The sequence below is a fragment of the Podarcis tiliguerta genome (genome assembly GCF_965153285.1).
Source record: "Podarcis tiliguerta genome assembly, chromosome: 5".
Classification (NCBI taxonomy): domain Eukaryota; kingdom Metazoa; phylum Chordata; class Lepidosauria; order Squamata; family Lacertidae; genus Podarcis; species Podarcis tiliguerta.
In genome coordinates this window covers 71,778,132-71,794,691 of record NC_139538.1, presented here as the reverse complement: position 1 = coordinate 71,794,691, position 16,560 = coordinate 71,778,132, and the positions used below count along the sequence as shown (strand labels likewise).

Here is a 16,560-nt window from a genome sequence, read left to right as displayed (position 1 = left end):
GATATGACAGAAATTGCAAAGAGATCTCCAACTGCATACATGGGTCTGTCCTGTTCACATATCACACCTTTGGACCGCACTTCTATTTTTAAATGATAAAGCTGCATATACTTTAAATATGTGAAACACATGATTCCCCCTCCCCCACAGAGACTTTTAAAATGATCTCTTCCTAAAAATTATGGCTTGAACTATTTTTTAGCCAATGAGAAGGCAGCTTTAAAGGGAGCGGGCAAATAATAAATGTCACTACTACCCTGCTGAGTGCTAACCATCATAATTCAGTTTGTCTAACGAGAAAAAAAAGCCATTGCAAAAGAAAACTGTCAGACTATGAATGTCAAACTCTTGCGAGAAGGTATAACTTGGCATTTAGCTAGCAACAGGTAGCATTTGTCCAGTAACAGTCAAGTTTCTTTAATCGTTTAGCAGGGAATGCTTTATAGAAATAATTTGTCATAGAAATAAATCCAGTGGGGGTTTTTTTGCGGGCGGGGACCCGAAATCCAATCTGGACGGTGTCTCTTATTTGGCTAATTTTACTAAAGAGCAGCTAGGGCTTTGAGGGGAACACCTGCCATATCAGGCAGAAAATCCTCCAGAATCCTCAGGAATCCATCAGATTCCATTAACCTCTATGGCAAACCATTTCAGTAGCTTCAACACCCATGGATAAAGTCACGAAAATACTGATCCTCAGCTGGAAATTATCTGAGCTGTACAAGGGAATATAGCCCCCACTTCAAATTGTCAACATCCTGTACAGATGAGAAAAGCACATTCAAGAATGTGGTCTGGTACATGTACTCAGCTGATGGCATGTTATGGTAGTGATGAAGTCATGAGCTCTCACCCCACCCCATAAACAAGGTGGCCTAAGCATGAATTTTGTAGTCCCCAGAACCAGCATTCTGGGGGTCTACAGCATCAAATCCAAGATGACCTTCATTAGATCAGTCAGGACAGTGGGGTGGCAGAATTCCCAGTTTCTGTCCCAAGTGCTCAACACAAATACTCTGGATTAGTACAGTTGTACCTCGGAAGTCGAACGTTTAAATAACTTAAGTAATTATGTGACACATGTAACTCACATTCATTTCCATGCAAATGAAACTTCTAAACAACGTAAAGAAAGTCATTAATGACATTTCATTTACGGACTTAAAACAACAATGGACACCAGTCATAGTGATTTGACTGATTTCCATTCTGGACCACAGACAAACACGCCAACTGTAGCAGTTTCCACTTCCTTTTCCATTTTCACTGGAATTCCCTGACACCCCTGTCTCCCAGTGCCTTACAATCTTTTAAGCAGGTGTAATTTAACATCGCTACAGATATTTTTTGTCTCTGGGCCAAATTCTAGTTCTTGGAGAGGGGGGACTAACATTTGACAATCTCATAAATTGTCGGGGCAGGTTGACTGCAGGAACAAAATGGTTCATCTTCACATTTTCTGGGACATTTTAAGCATGTAAATACAGAAGACCTCTGGGGATCCAAAGAGCCCGTGGATTGTAAATGTAGGCCGTAGTCCTAATCACACCATGGGACTTACTTCTGAGTAAACATGCATAGGATTGCACTGCACACTGAGAATAACTGTTCCGCCTCTACCCCAGGAAATGGTTGCTTCGAGCCTTGGCATTCATTTCTGCCTCAGGTACAGAATTTGCTTATTTAATATAACATTGGCTTAGCCTACTTATTCACAGAGCACAAATGGAGGAATGCTGAATGCAGAAATTCAGCAAAGCAATTTCCATTAACATATGTCAGATCTCATAACAAATGTTTACATTGCTAAGACATTAATTGCATAGAAGCTTTTATTATTTTCTGTTTGGGGGGGGCTCAGCTAATTTATTTTACTTAGGGTGATGTATTACTGTGTGCCTGGGGCGGGGGGAGTTTTGGGAACATTTACAAATGCAGCCTTGATGGTTACATGTTCATGCTGTTCTTGAATGGAACAAGCCTTAAAAAAAATTGGAATGGTGTTTGCTTTGAAACATTTCCTAATAAAAAATAATGTGGTTGGTAAATGTAGTTTTATCCCTTCTTGCTTCAATCAGTGTGATGGAATAATCAACCTTTTACGGCCCAGCTGACTGGATTTCTGAAGGAATTTCATACCTTGGACACAGTCCACAGAAACCTCTGTGCACAAGTTCCAATGATATGAGTTTATTTTCAAACTCTCAAGAGCAGAAAAAGTTTCCAGAGCATTCTGCCCAGGGCTTAGAGATGTCATAGAGTCAGATTGCAAGGGGTGTGTGTAATTTTTTATATATAATATTACATGTGCTCTGTCATTAAATTTATAGTCACCCGATATCATACGCTGGAGTTACCTTCACAAAATAGTAACTATTTACATTAACTTATTTCTGTCTTGAGTATAACCATACTTGGACTCTCTCCAACCCTGATTTTATTTCATTTGGAATATATCACTTGTTCATGTGAAATTGTTACAGGAAAAGTTGTTCCCCAAATTGGCTGATTAGAAAGCCTTACTTAAATGGAGTTAGTTTGAAAAATTAGAAGCTGAAGCTGGGTTGTTGTGGGTATTATCAGTGTGTTGCTTTCAACAAGTCTTCATTTGGTACTTTTTTCTTGTGCAAGAACTCTTCATTATTATTTTTTAATCCCGATGTATGAACTGAGATCTTCTGAACTGGGTTGTTGACTGATGTGCCTAGCATGCAGCTGGAAATATGCATACTTAACATTGTTCGGACGAACAGAAGCAATATGGCTAGGTTGTGTTTAGTTGGGAAGTAAATGAAAATTAGAGTGTGGTGATAAACACCTCCCAGGGAACACCTACGTAATAAGCTACCTGCCCCCAAAATATTCTAACTGGTTTCCACCCCAGCAAAGACTATGGAAATATAATGGTTCATTTTTACTTAAATGATTATATGTGATAAGAGTAAACCCTGATTTAATGTAAAAACAAATACATTTTGACATTTTGATGATGAGATCATCTGCAGGGTGGGGGAAAAAAAAGCTTGTGTACATTAGCTGTGCTAATTCTACAGTAAAGCCACATCTTGGGATCACCCTAATTTCACACCCCCCCTCAAAAAAACCCTTCTGATATACACACATTGTTCTGTATTAATATTCACAACAGTTATGAAATATTCACTTCAGCATATACATTATCTTTACAAACTAGAAAATACATTTTTTATCTTTATATATCAGAAATCTCTGCATAGTTCTCATAACAAAGTCTCACTTCTAAGCTATATTTACCTGCAGCTGTGGGTGACTCCAGAGTAAGCTAGCTGGTATTGTGCTATCCAATTACGTGCAAGTCAATGGGCATTTTCCCATATTAGCTGAAAATTATTGTACCAGCAATGAGTTATATTTAATGTGAAAATAGAGGTCATACCCACTGAATAACTACAGCTGGGAAATGAGTGTGTGTTACTATTTAAATTGCTACCATATGGCTAGCCCTGTAATATACATCTGTATATTTATGAAACTCTACCTAAGGAATTATTTATATTTCAATAAAAAAAGATAAGATATATACAATGAGAACACAGACTATTAATATGAGCTCGCTCTTTGAAACGAAAGAAATATTCAGAGTTAAATATTTGTGGTTTGTTAATCCGGGTACATTTGGCATAGGGTTTGGACTGACTGAATAATCAAAACATAAGACAATGGAAACATTTAGCAATGCTAAGAGAAGGAGTGGCATGTAGAAACCCATGAGTTTCAAACCCGCTTTGAGCATGCTCTTAAATCTCAGAGCAGAAACTCTCCTCCATGTTTGTCTTCCTTCTAATTAAAGAAATGAATTTTATAGAAAGGTCAGTGAGTTCAGAATTTGAGCTGACTTTTCCTGTGTTTGTAGTTGACACAGTCTGGGAGAGAAACAAGAGACCATGATATTGCCAGTGTCCTAGTTTTGAACTGCCCATCCTGAAGCAGAAAGGATGCTAATAACACTGTGCTATTTTGTCTCCACCTCTGCTCACCAAGGGCAAGATGGTTTGACCATATATTGCCAATCCTAGCCCGACTGCACTGGCGGTTTCTGGGCCCAGTTCAAAGTGCTGGCTTTGACCTATTAAGCCTTAAATGGCTCAGGTCTGTAACACCTCAAGGACTGCGTCTTCCCATATGAACTGACTCAGACCCTGTGATAGACATCTGAGGCCCTTCTTCATGTACTTCCTCCATGAGAGGTCTGGAAGCTGGCAACACGAGGACGGGCCTTTTCTGTGGTGGCTCCCCATTTGTGGAATGCTCTCCCCAGGGAAGCTTGCCTGGTACCTTTGTTGCATATCTTTAGGTGCCAGGCAAAAACATTCCTCTTCTCCCAGGACTTCAGCTAATTAAACAATCTATGATCTTTTAAATTGAGAGGCATTGTTTTTCTTTGTTGAAGGGTTGTGTAGAAATTGAAGAAATAATAATAATAAGTCGATATTGAGAGATGTGTCTGTCAAGGAGAATGGAGCATGTTGTAGTTAATTCAAGTAGTTTTGGGGCACTAGATGTTTGGCAGTGGGGAGACACGCAATCAAATGGGCTGGAGGACCACCAAGAGATCTTCTTGCTCCCGATTTCTTTCCCGACTTGAAACATGTGGCCTCCACATCTGTCAGCTCCTCTGTCTTGGCCTTGCTGCTGGTGAACAAGAGGTTGACCAAAAAAGAAAGACTGCTTTCTTCCATGACTTGATTCTGGAGAAGCACACAGACTTGGCCTGCACTACCAAAATTTGGCCAATACGTACTGATCAGCTGGGTTTGTCACCCGAAAGCCTTCTTGCATAAGTAATTGGGCAGTTGACACGGGGAAATTCTTCTGTATTGAGTCCCTTGGCTTTCTTAGCACATTGGGTACAGTGGACCGTGTTCAAGGAAAGCTGAGCTACGGAACTCCTTGCAATATGGAGAATAATATGGATAATAATAATAATAATAATAATAATAATAATAATAATAATAATAATATATTTCTACCCCGCCCATCTGGCTGGGCTTCCCCAGCCACTCTGGGCGGCTTCCAAAAAAATATTAAAATACTGTAATACATCAAACATTAAAAGCTTCCCTAAACAGGGCTGCCTTCAGATGTCTCGTAAAAGTCTGGTACTTGTTGTTCTCTTTGACATCTAGTGGGAGGGCGTTCCACGGGGAGGGCGCCACTACCGAGAAGGCCCTCTGCCTGGTTCCCTGGAACTCTGTGGCAAAGAATTTAGCAATTTTGAAAGGTGGATAAATTAGTAGAAAGGTGATATATGTAATTGCCAGCTGATTGTGCCTCCATCTGCTGCCATTTTGTGACAGGCACCACCATTTTGTGACTGGTGGGCTTCTGTAATTTACAGCTCTCTCAGGTGAACTCTGAGAGTAGAAAGGAACCCTAAGGTAGGTAGAATGCTGCTGCTGTGCATTTTTAATTTAAAATAATGAATTTGATGGTGCAAGTATTGCTTTTGCACTTGTACATATTCTTCAGGTCTCCTCCTTTATACAAACGGGGGAAATGCAGGTGAAGAGGTCACTTGTCCAAAGTTCTTCAAATTCCTGTTTAACATTTTCACGCGGTTTTCCTCACTGCATTATTCATGGTGTCCATTTATCATTGTAATTCTTCCGTGTTATTCATGCAGTTCCCTTAATGGTCCTTCATTTGTTCTAATAGAAACCACTTGTTAGCTTTTGAATCTCTACAGGATTTTGGATTCCTATTTCAAGCGTTTACATAGAGGAAAGACTAAATTAACCCATAATGATTGTTCTTCAAAGAGAATATTTAATGGAATTATTCTTTCACCTGCCTCTGTTATTGGAGATCTGTAGGTGTGTGTACGTGCTCATTTAAATTTTGAGTACAGTCAAAATTGGTTTAAAAAGTGATATTGCATAAAGATTAAGTTGCTCTTCAGAAATTTCTTACCAGAGGGCACTAGAGTGCCCTCATGTGGGAGTTTCAGAAACATCTTTCCCATTGCTCTCTGTCTGGAAATGCTTTTCCGTCAAAATGCCTGTCGGATACATGCCTTGAGGATATTGTATTTGTTTAGAAATTTACTCTTTGGAAAAAGACAAAGCGTTCATTCCAGAGCAATAGGTCAGGAATCTTACTTTGCTTATAATTCTGTTTCTTAAAAGTCTTCTATCTGGGTATTATAATTCCTTCTGAATCAGAAAATCATCCTTTCAGAGATGCTCAGGATGAATTAATTGCACAGGGGGGACAATCAAAGGCATGCGTCAGTCTTATATCTGCTTTTCCTAGCTACTATTTAATGCAGCTCATGGCACTAAAGCGGCAAAAAGGACAGGTTAAATTTGACTTGGCATTCCAAACGAAGAATTTCTGTTGTTTGGGAATAATCCTCATTGGGACAGGTAACTAATAAAGGGAGTAACGATTGCATGATTAAAAATAATTTTTCAGTAATAAAATGGGCTTGGGATTGTTTTGATTTCATTTATTAGACTCGCAGATCACTTTAATATAGTCTCAAAGACATTTACAGCCTATATATGTATACTATGATAAAAACATATTATACAGTGTATAGTATCTGTACAGTAACTGTTTTAAAACACACACTAAAACCCAGATTGAGGAACTGTAGCAACAATGTAAATAAGCCCACCCCAGAAGGATACAACGGTAAACAGTATCAAAAATCAGAATGTTTCAATTAATACAAACGGACACAGGTTATCCCTGACACAGGTTATCTCACTACTAAAGTCCTGTTGCCATGAATCTAGAAATACTGAAATGTTGATGTTGTAGAGGTGGTTGAAAATGGGTTAATGCTGTGGTTGTAGAGATTGTGAGGGAAAAGCCAACTAAAGTTGCTTGTGACACTGAAAACAATAGGATTCCAGTCAGTTATGGTCCACAAGCTTCACTGAATAATAATAATAAGCCATTGGTAAATTTTATTAATTTCAGCTTCAGGCAGTTTATATTAAGCAAGCTTATAAGCACTAAGGGAATAATCATGTTTGACAAATGCAACTTGAATTTTTTTTTAATATTTTAAATCTGAAGTGCAGTACAATGGAAAATAGTATCATTGCCTGGAGTGATTTATGTTGTCGTGTCTCTCCCCCCCCCCCCCCGCCTCGGCCCAACTTGCAAGATACAAAGCAAAATGCAATGAAGGTAATAAATGTCAAGGGCATTCAATAGAACCGTAGAGTTGGAAGGGTCATCTGGCCCAACAACCTGCAATGCAGGCATTTGAAACTGGACAGTCTGGACAGTCTGAGGGGGCCGGGCTTGGGAGAGGACTGAAGTGGAGCAGGCTTCATTCCAGTCCGTCCCTATCCTATAAAGGGCTGGCTGCGCCAAACCTCTGGACCACAGTTGGCCAAAGAACAACCTGCCCTTCCCACCTTTTTTATGCTGTGGTTTTTGTATACTAACCATCCTTCCTAGTGCATTGTATTTCTTGGCCTTGCTGTAGCTTAATAATGGTTGCCGTTTTCTGAGCTCTGTCCCAGCTTCTGCCAACCTAGCAGTTTGAAAGCATACGAGTGCAAGTAGATAAATAGGTGCCGGGAAAGATTTCTGCCAGAAACCCTGGAAAGCTGCTGCCAATCAGTTTCGCGGGAAGGTAAACGGCATTTCCGTGCACTCTGGCTTCCGTCAAGGTGTTCCGTTGCGCCATAAGCGGTTTAGTCTTGCTGGCCACATGACCCAGAAAGCTGTCCGTGGACAAACGCCAGCTCCCTCGGCCTGAAAAGCGAGATGAGTGCCGCAACCCCATAGTCGCCTTTGACTGAACTTAACTGTCCAGGGGTCCTTTACCTTTTACCTTTCTTTACCCCAGATGCAATGTTACCTTTTTTCATTGGGTTGCATGTCAGTACACCACGAGGCATGAGTCATGGAGAATGCAAATTCCGTCTAGAAAATCTGCTCCTTTGTAAAAGCTGGATAAAAGGGAGGAAGTAATCGGTGATTAAATTTGAGAAGAGAGTAGAATGTTTCAGTCTTAAGTATTTACATTGTTTCTCAGCATAGAGTCCCTCACGAGGTCAAGAACAGAAGATGGTGCTGAATTGTTTTGGTTGCTAGCTTCTGTCTGATAAAGGCAAGAGTGATGCCTTGAAAAACATTTCTAAAGGCGGAATGTAGGGATAAAAGTTATTTTAGTAGCCTGTTAATGCCTGCTCTGCATATCGGCTCCTTTTCACAGGAAAGAGGATGGGGCACCAGCAATTTCAGTTGTTCAAGTTTAACAAGAAGTTTAATCTCTTGCAAAAAAAAATGCTTTGTTAGGCTACATTCATTTGCTACATTTTGGATTCAGTATGAAAATTCCGTTCAGAGGGTATGCTTTTATGTTTTCCCGGTGAATATTCATGAAGCGTACGTGTGAGTATTTTGGATTCTTCAATAAAGGGATTTCATTTAGAGGAAAGGGCTTCTGATCTTTAGAAACAAAATAAACTTGAGAAGATGTAATATTGGGATGGCAGCTGGGTTTCTCAGTTAACAATACAATTATGCATGTCTGAAATAAGACTCTTCGAGTTCAACAGGGCTTATTCCCAGGTCAGTGGGTATAGGATTGCAGCCAATATTGTCACTGACTTCCACCTATTTCCAAAAATGACTGATTCAACAAAACGAGTGGTAGAATTATGTTGCTTGGGGAATTATGTTGTTTGGGGAATTGGTACAAGGGCCCAGGATTTGGGGTCATCCATAAAATTATATTATGCATTGATTGATTGATTGATTGATTATTTCCCCCTTGCTTAATATACTAAAAATATCTCTAAGCAGTGTACTGAAGCAACAATAGACAACTTAAAGGTAAAGGTAAAGGTACCCCTGACCATCAGGTCCAGTCGTGACCGACTCTGGGGTTGCGTGCTCATCTCGCTCAAGAGGCCGAGAGCCGGCGCTTGTCCGCAGACAACTTCCGGGCCACGTGGCCAGCGTGACTAAGCCACTTCTGGCGGACCAGAGCAGCACACGGAAATGCCGTTTACCTTCCCACCGGAGAGAGGTCCCTATTTATCTACTTGCACATTGAGGTGCTTTTGAACTGCTAGGATGACAGGAGCTGGGACCGAACAACGGGAGCTCACCCCGTCGCGGGGATTCGAACCGCCAACCTTCCGATCAGCAAGTCTAGGCTCCGTGGTTTAACCCACAGCGCCACCTGCGGTCCCTTAATAGACAACTTACAGTATTACAAAAATGCACAGTTACATATAAAAACGTTACACCAATACAAAGTTACTAATATATATAAATCAGTATCAATCCATTTGCCTTCTTACACACCCTCCCTCTTGTCCTCTGGATCCAAACTCTCAGCTCACCCATAAAAGTCTCGCAATGAGAAGAGTTCCTGGAAACAGCGGACATCACTCTAGTCTCTCAATCTAGATTTGTTTTTTTATGGGCAAGCCCAAGGTGGAAGGTACTTCCTCATATTTCCCACAGCTGTGTCCCATTCAGCTGCAGTCTCCGCTCTCGGTTCCAGGTATAGCAGGTTTGTTGAATTTCCCATGGGCTCCACAGGATGGGGAAAGGGTCACTGCTCCACCTGCTCCACTCGCAACTCTTTCTTCACACTCTGTCCTTTTCTCCTCCTCCAGATGCTTAGATGATGGAGGCATCAAGATTGTGACAAAGTATTGGGTATTAGCTAAAACTAAGCATAAGATGACAAGGGGTTGGAGGTGCTGTTTAAAAGAGCTTCAGTGTGTGATAACGTTTTATGGATGATCTCATTTCACTGTTAGGACCTTGTTTTGAATTTCTCCTATTCTGGTTGATTTCAAGGGGGTGGGGGGTGGCAGACAGAAGAGAGCTTGCTAGCTGTGCTAAATGACTACAGATTCCAAGCAGGGTCATATTGTGAACAGTTCGACTCCCATAAGCACTAATCTGTGAGCTGTCTGCAAAAATAGGAAACAATAGAATTGGTGAGTTTTAAATAACATCCTGGTAAGGGATCTGTCCTGGAAATTTTCGTTTTGAGTGTTTCCAAAGCCCCTTTTACAGTTTTGATGTCTTGTACAGGGGAAGATGTGAAAAAGAAGCTTAAAAAGGTTTAGTTCACGTTGGGTGGATTCCAACATTGCCAGTTTTTTCTCCCCCACTCCACTGTTCTGTTTTGCTCAGCATCTGTCCTGAATAATTGTTCTGGAGAACATGGAAGTTTGCTCACTATTTTGTGACATTTTCGCTTGTCCTAATAACAATGTTATCCTACAGTGGCTTTTGGATTTTTCCAAAGAGGAACCTAGGTAGCTGCATTATGGAGCCAGACCATTGGTCCATCTACCTCAATATTATCCGCACGGACTTGCAGCTGCTCCCCCATGGTTTCAGTTAGGGGACATTCCCAGCCTGCCTACCTGGACCTGTGGGCGACTGAACCCTCTGTATGCAGAGCAGATGTTCCCCCACTTTGCAACAGTCCAAATGGATCAAAGCAGTTTCCCGTGTCTCATAATTTTTGCTAAGGAACCACATTGTGTGAGACTCAATAGTCCTCACAGTGTAGCTCTAGCGGTATATCTGTAAAGGGGCAAGTCTCAGTCTGTATTGCAGTCCTTGGTGAGCAAAATAGAGACAAGGAACAGTAATTATGCTCATTACTGTAACTACGGTTAACGTTTGCACAAAGTTCCAGTTTATTTTCACTTTGGCTTTAAGACTGTCTGCGTTTGACCTGTATGAAGGATGTGTGCTTGATCCTGTAGTTTTTACAGTGCAAAAAGCAACATGAGCCTCAATACTATGGGCCCAGTTTTGTGTAACTTCCTTCAAGTTGAGGTCAGGCAGGCCCCTTTCCTGTTGAATGTCTGGCACTTACTGAAGACTTGTTTTTATTCCAGTAGGCCATTTTTAATTGAATTCTGATTTTGAGTTTTAACTCGTTTTAGCCTTATTGTTTTGGGTCTTCTGTACACCACTTAGAGGTGACTGTGATCAAGTACACAAACTCATGAAATAAAATTATTAACCATGGAATGAAAACTAGTAGCCATATGGTACAATAGTTCTCCATGCTTTGGTACAATATATTTCAAACAAGTTGGCAGTAAAACTTTAGGTTGTAAGGAAAGGGAACATTTTGAAATATTATATACAATACTTTGCCGGTACTTCTTTGCTTCTGGGCACATCCACCAACAGTGAATGAAGTTTGTCTTCCGCATTCCCCATTTTCATCCTCTTATCATCAATCAAATCTTAATCGCATCCATGATTTTGCAGAATTCTCACAATGATACAGAACAAACTGCATAATTGTTCAGATTTGCCCAGATAGAATTCCAAACTTCTTGTGGCAACTTTCCCCTCTGCCCTCAACATTTCTTCCTATTCACAAACATCTTCAGCTTGTCACATAGAATTTGATAGATCTTAAGACGGCATAGTTCTTGCTTTTCTCCTATTTTTGTTTAAGTAGAAAAAAGAGAGTAAAACTATTCCTCATACAGCAAAGTTTGCTTTCCATCACCAGCACCCTTTCATGGAAGCAGGATAAGATGATGTAGCTGGCACTGAAACACTAAGAACAAGGACAAAATCACAGCAAGTCTCTTCGGAGCATTCTGCACTCTTACTTCTTCTAAGTTATTTCAACATCACTTATCCTTATTTAGAGAGAATTAAAATTAGCCCAAAGCTACACTTATCCATTATTATTTCTTCCACAAAAAAGGATTCATAATTTATAATAAATTAGCACAATTGCTGTTGGTACACATCAACTCTTATTTTTCCCCTGTTCTCACAGCTGAGCATCTCACTGGGCTGTCACATTTTCCATAAAAGCAGCCTTTATGCAGTAGATCTGCTTCTGATTAAATCTGACATTTTGTTGGTGCACTAGTTGAGGTCAAACTGCATGTATAACAATTGCAATTACACCAGAGTCCCTTTAGCTGAACTTCTTACAAAGTAGTAAATGTCTTTTTCCAAGTACAACAAAGAATTGGAAACCCACTCTCATACTAAAAAAAAATCAGTTACAGTGATTCATTTTTTGTAGTAAATCAAAATAAATGTCTTATTTAAAAGATACTGGGTTGGTGGGGCTTACTGCATGCGTGAATCATAGAGTTCTCATAGACATTCATGAGAAAACATTCATTATGTTCAATTTTTTCAGCAGCCACAACATTTCTTTTAAATGATATGTCTACAATTTACTTTGAAGATGGACAGGGAAAACGTAAAAGCTTAACACAGATTGCAGAGATAACTTGCTACATGGTCTAGATCAGGGTTTCACAAAATTAGGTCTCCAACTGGTTTTGGACTACAATTCCCATCATGCTGACCACTAGTCCTGCAAGCTAGGGAGAATGGGAGTTATAGTCTGAAAACAGCTGGAGACCTAAGTTTGGGAAACCCTGGTCTAGATTCTTCTTCAGTGCAGACGTAGTATCTGGGTCATTCCATGCCAAATCACCTGATTTTAATACTCTACTGTGCTCTCACGTCTCAGATTTTGTTCAATTTTTTTTGTGTTTGTACATACCTATGAGATAACCTCAAATTAATTTTTTAAGATTTTTTTGGTCTCAGGAGAATTTTTTTTTAATTCCGATTTTCACGCAATTTAGGCTAATCCAATTTCTGCGTCAAGTTTAGGAAAAACCTCCTGTTCTGCATATTTTTCAACCAATTGGGCTTATTTGGGTCTCAAAATAAAGCTAGTTTTGGTCTCTTTCCAAATAAGGTATAAAAATGGCATTAAGTGCCGCAGAAAAGGGTCGCCGACCATTCAAAGTGAATTTTAGTGATTTTCTACCTTGGTAGGTTCGATACGTCATAGCGCGCAAACCACAACTAACACATGTTCCCCATTCACGGTTTGCTGTGCGTTGTGTTCTGATGTGCTGAAATTGAAATAAATGCAAGCTTATGAAATCTGGTTAATACCCTTTATATTGAAGACTTGGCTCACACTTGCTTAAAGCCATCCTTTTAAAGTCTGTGTCATACGTAAAGTTGTTGTTGTTTTCCTAGAACACATATTTCAGTCAAGATGCTTGAGTTATTCCTCAATAGATATTCCCCAATTATTAGTATTTTAAAATTCCACTCAGCTTTTCTCCTAAATGCGATTGATCACTAGATGGAGACAAACCAATTTACCTTTACACATTAGAAGATTTACAGATGGTAATCAAATCCACCAGCTGCTGCCCACTTTTTTTCTGGGCAGTTTGCCAGCTTTACTGGCAGCATGTTGACTTGGAAGCTGATAGTGTGACTCAGTTTGATTGAGATCTTATGTGATGATTTTTATTATAAATTTTGGTTGTAATGTTACTGGGTTGGGTGGGTGTTTTTTGGGTTTTTAAAAAATCATAAAGTGGATCCAATATACGTATAATGACCAAAGGGTGCTGCTGCTTTCCTGCAGGAAATGTCTAATTTTAAGATACCAGATTATACATGGAATGTCATCAATTGTTGGAGTCTGCTCTGACTTGCCCTGTTCTTATCAAGCTGGAATATTGAGGAAAAAATCAGTGGGAGAGGAAGGGATGGGAGAGTCAATGGAAAAAGATTCTTAAAATCAGCAGCTCTGAGTAAATTAGAATATTGGTGGCTGAGTGGCTGTTCATTTTAAACATACATGCATTCAAGTGATGTGATGTTCCAGGAGTTAAGGGACAGGATAAGGCGTTACTTTGGTGTCTATAACTCATTTCCATGAGGAAGGAACTCATTTATCATCTTTAAATACAAAGCAGAGCAGGGGTTCTACTGGACATGATCTCAGGCATAGGGAGCTCTGCATCCAGTTTGGTTTACAACATACCGTACTTTTCCGTCTATAAGATGGAATATAAGGTGTATAAAATGCCCCCCTATTTGGGGGGCTCAAATTTAAGAAAATGAGCCATTGGGGGGGGGTGGAATGCCGAACCAAATATCACTCACCCAACTGGCAAACGCTAAGAATCGCAAGCAACACAAGCCAAATTGCGGAAGCGGCAGCCAATCCAAAGCAGCCCTTGATGCATCCTCTAATAACCCACCCATTTGACAAAGCAGCCCTTGCAGCAGACACCATTCACCTACCCAATCGCTAGATCCTGCTTGCGGATGCAACCAATCACTCATCCCCACTCTGCACTACCCATGCATAAGATGACCCCCATTTTTTACTTTCTTTTGGAGTAAAAAACCCTCGTCTAATACACAGAAAAGTACGATAATTTATTGGTGGAGTATACCTATAGGTGTAAATAACACAGAAGATAATATTTGCATAATCAGATGGGCAAGTTTTTTTCTTTAAAGAAAGCTTTCTGTCAGTTGAAGCATTTTTGTTGCTCATTTAGTTCTGCATGAACCACGTATAAGAGTGGGACCCATAAATTTTGCTCCTGTTAGGGAGACGCAGAGTGAAGCTCCCGTTTTATTGTTTGTATGGTGATGATGTGGCATGTACTGGGGTTGCATCCCATAAATCAGGCCAATGTAAAGTGGAAATCGCATAGCAGAGCACTTGCCAAGCTGATGTTTTTGCATGTTCTCTTGCTCTGTTCTTGTACCTTCTTTGCTGTCCCTTCCTTGCTGGCTTGCTCTTCCATATTCAGTGTTGCCCCTGCTTACAGGTTCACAATTGCTGATTGATGGTTGGGCAATTCCCGATGTCCTTGGAGAGCAATGCTTGCCCAGATCCATTTCAGTGCAATTTCAGATCTGTGTTTGACACCCAAACCATTTTAATTTATTTTGCCTGTCTCACAATTTTTAAATGCACAATCCCTTAGATACAAGTCCCATTGAAATGTTGGGTTATTTCAGTGTGAAAATGATTGGGGTTAGACCCTGTGCTAACTACTTCTTCATCTCACCATGTCTCCTTTTCTTCACACTTGTGGCCTTGATGGGTTGGCATACCTGAGCAGTGTAGCTGTAACTAGCCTCATGCAACTTCCGGTTGTCTCACCAAGAGAACACAGTATTTTTGTTGGGCTAGCACACAGCACTCTATTCACGATCTTTATCCAGTTCATATAGTCCTCATTAGTAGGACTGGTTTCCTGAATTACATATTTTTTTGAAGGACAAGTGAGACCGGCAACAAAATGTTAAATGTGTGGAACATCCCTGTTTAGGATCCAACCAACCAGCCATTCCGTTTTCCTTGGATATCCAGTTCCCATCCCATTCACCTGCTTTTTTGTCTCCCTGCCTCCTGGTCAGATTTGGCTACTGAGCATGCTTAGTCCTCACTGGAATATGTTTGAAGTTTTTTCTTCCTTAGGATTTCCCCCCAGAGCTGTATTTTTTTCTGGTCCTTCTGAAAAACCTAGGGTGCTGTCAAGCCTCCCTCTTCAGCCTGGGTGGTACCATTTTGGCTACATAAGAATCAGCAAGCACTTGAAGAATAACCTCTCTTTCTTTCATTCAGACATCCATATGAATGTAAAATCCCTTTAAAAAAATTAAAATCACAACTCCTGCCTTAATATCATCCATGGTGTTGGTCAACATAAATCTTAAATCCTTATCCTATTTGCTATGGAGGTGAAACTTGAAACATTGAGACTCCTAACAAGCCTGCAGAAATTAGTCCGAATTATGTGGAACATTTGGCTCCAAACAGAATGTCAAAAAGAAAAATCTTTCAGCTGATGTTCCCTCCGGAAGAATGGAAAAAGAGTCACAAAGCAGAGAAGGTTGAACGCAAGCATTCAAACGCTCTGTTTCCTCACCCATTCCCAATCGCATCTGAAGCTTCATACTGTTTTTCTGCAGCACAGAACCTTTTCTCATGAATCTCAGCTTGAGGTTAAACCCTTCATGATTATGGGGATCTTGTTTAAACAAATGTCATCTCTCACGCTTTTAAGAAATGGAAATTAAATTACAGATGGCGAGGGATAAGGAGTAAAATGGCTGTGTTATGTAACAATTCACTTCAGGGGGAAACTATTTGGTGGAAGATGGTTATTGTTTCTTCCCACTCTTAGTTAAACACATTTTAAACACCCTGATTTAATAACATGATTTGCTGGCAGTTTTCAAAGCAAGTCACAGTAGAAACTATTTCAAGCCCAACAACGCTTGGAAATAACACTTTCCGATGCTGTCTAAGGCCTAATAAAAACAACACTTCTGGCTTCTGAATATATCACAGTTCCCATTTCCCCAGTTTTGCAGCTTCTATGGCTTGCCTGGTCTGGGGAGTTAGTTTGATAAGTTTTCTGTTGTCCTGCTTTGTTTAGCACCCATTTAACTGAATTTCATCCAACTCACATGTTGGTCTTGTTTGATCTAAAATTGTTTATAATAGAACACACAGCTGGTTTGATTCATGTGTTACACTGGAGGCCACTAGTTCCTTGAGAAAAGTGGTTCATTTGAGATCTTCAACTGTGATACGGCGCTAAGGCTTTCAAACATTTTGTTAGCGAGCTGGCTGGTTTTTAGAAAGAACCCCCACCTGGCCCCAGATGAGCTTATATTTCCCTTACTGTGTTTTTACAATCACAAGTGACGCATAATTGGTATAACAATGCAATGTGAATTTAT

The 16,560-nt window shown here is 40.2% G+C and overlaps 1 protein-coding gene across 4 annotated transcripts in view; it reads left to right on the top strand.

Moving 5' to 3' along the window:
* CABCOCO1 (ciliary associated calcium binding coiled-coil 1) overlaps positions 1-16,560 on the top strand; it is a 52,422-nt gene that overhangs the window by 20,495 nt on the left and 15,367 nt on the right. The window lies entirely within an intron of this gene.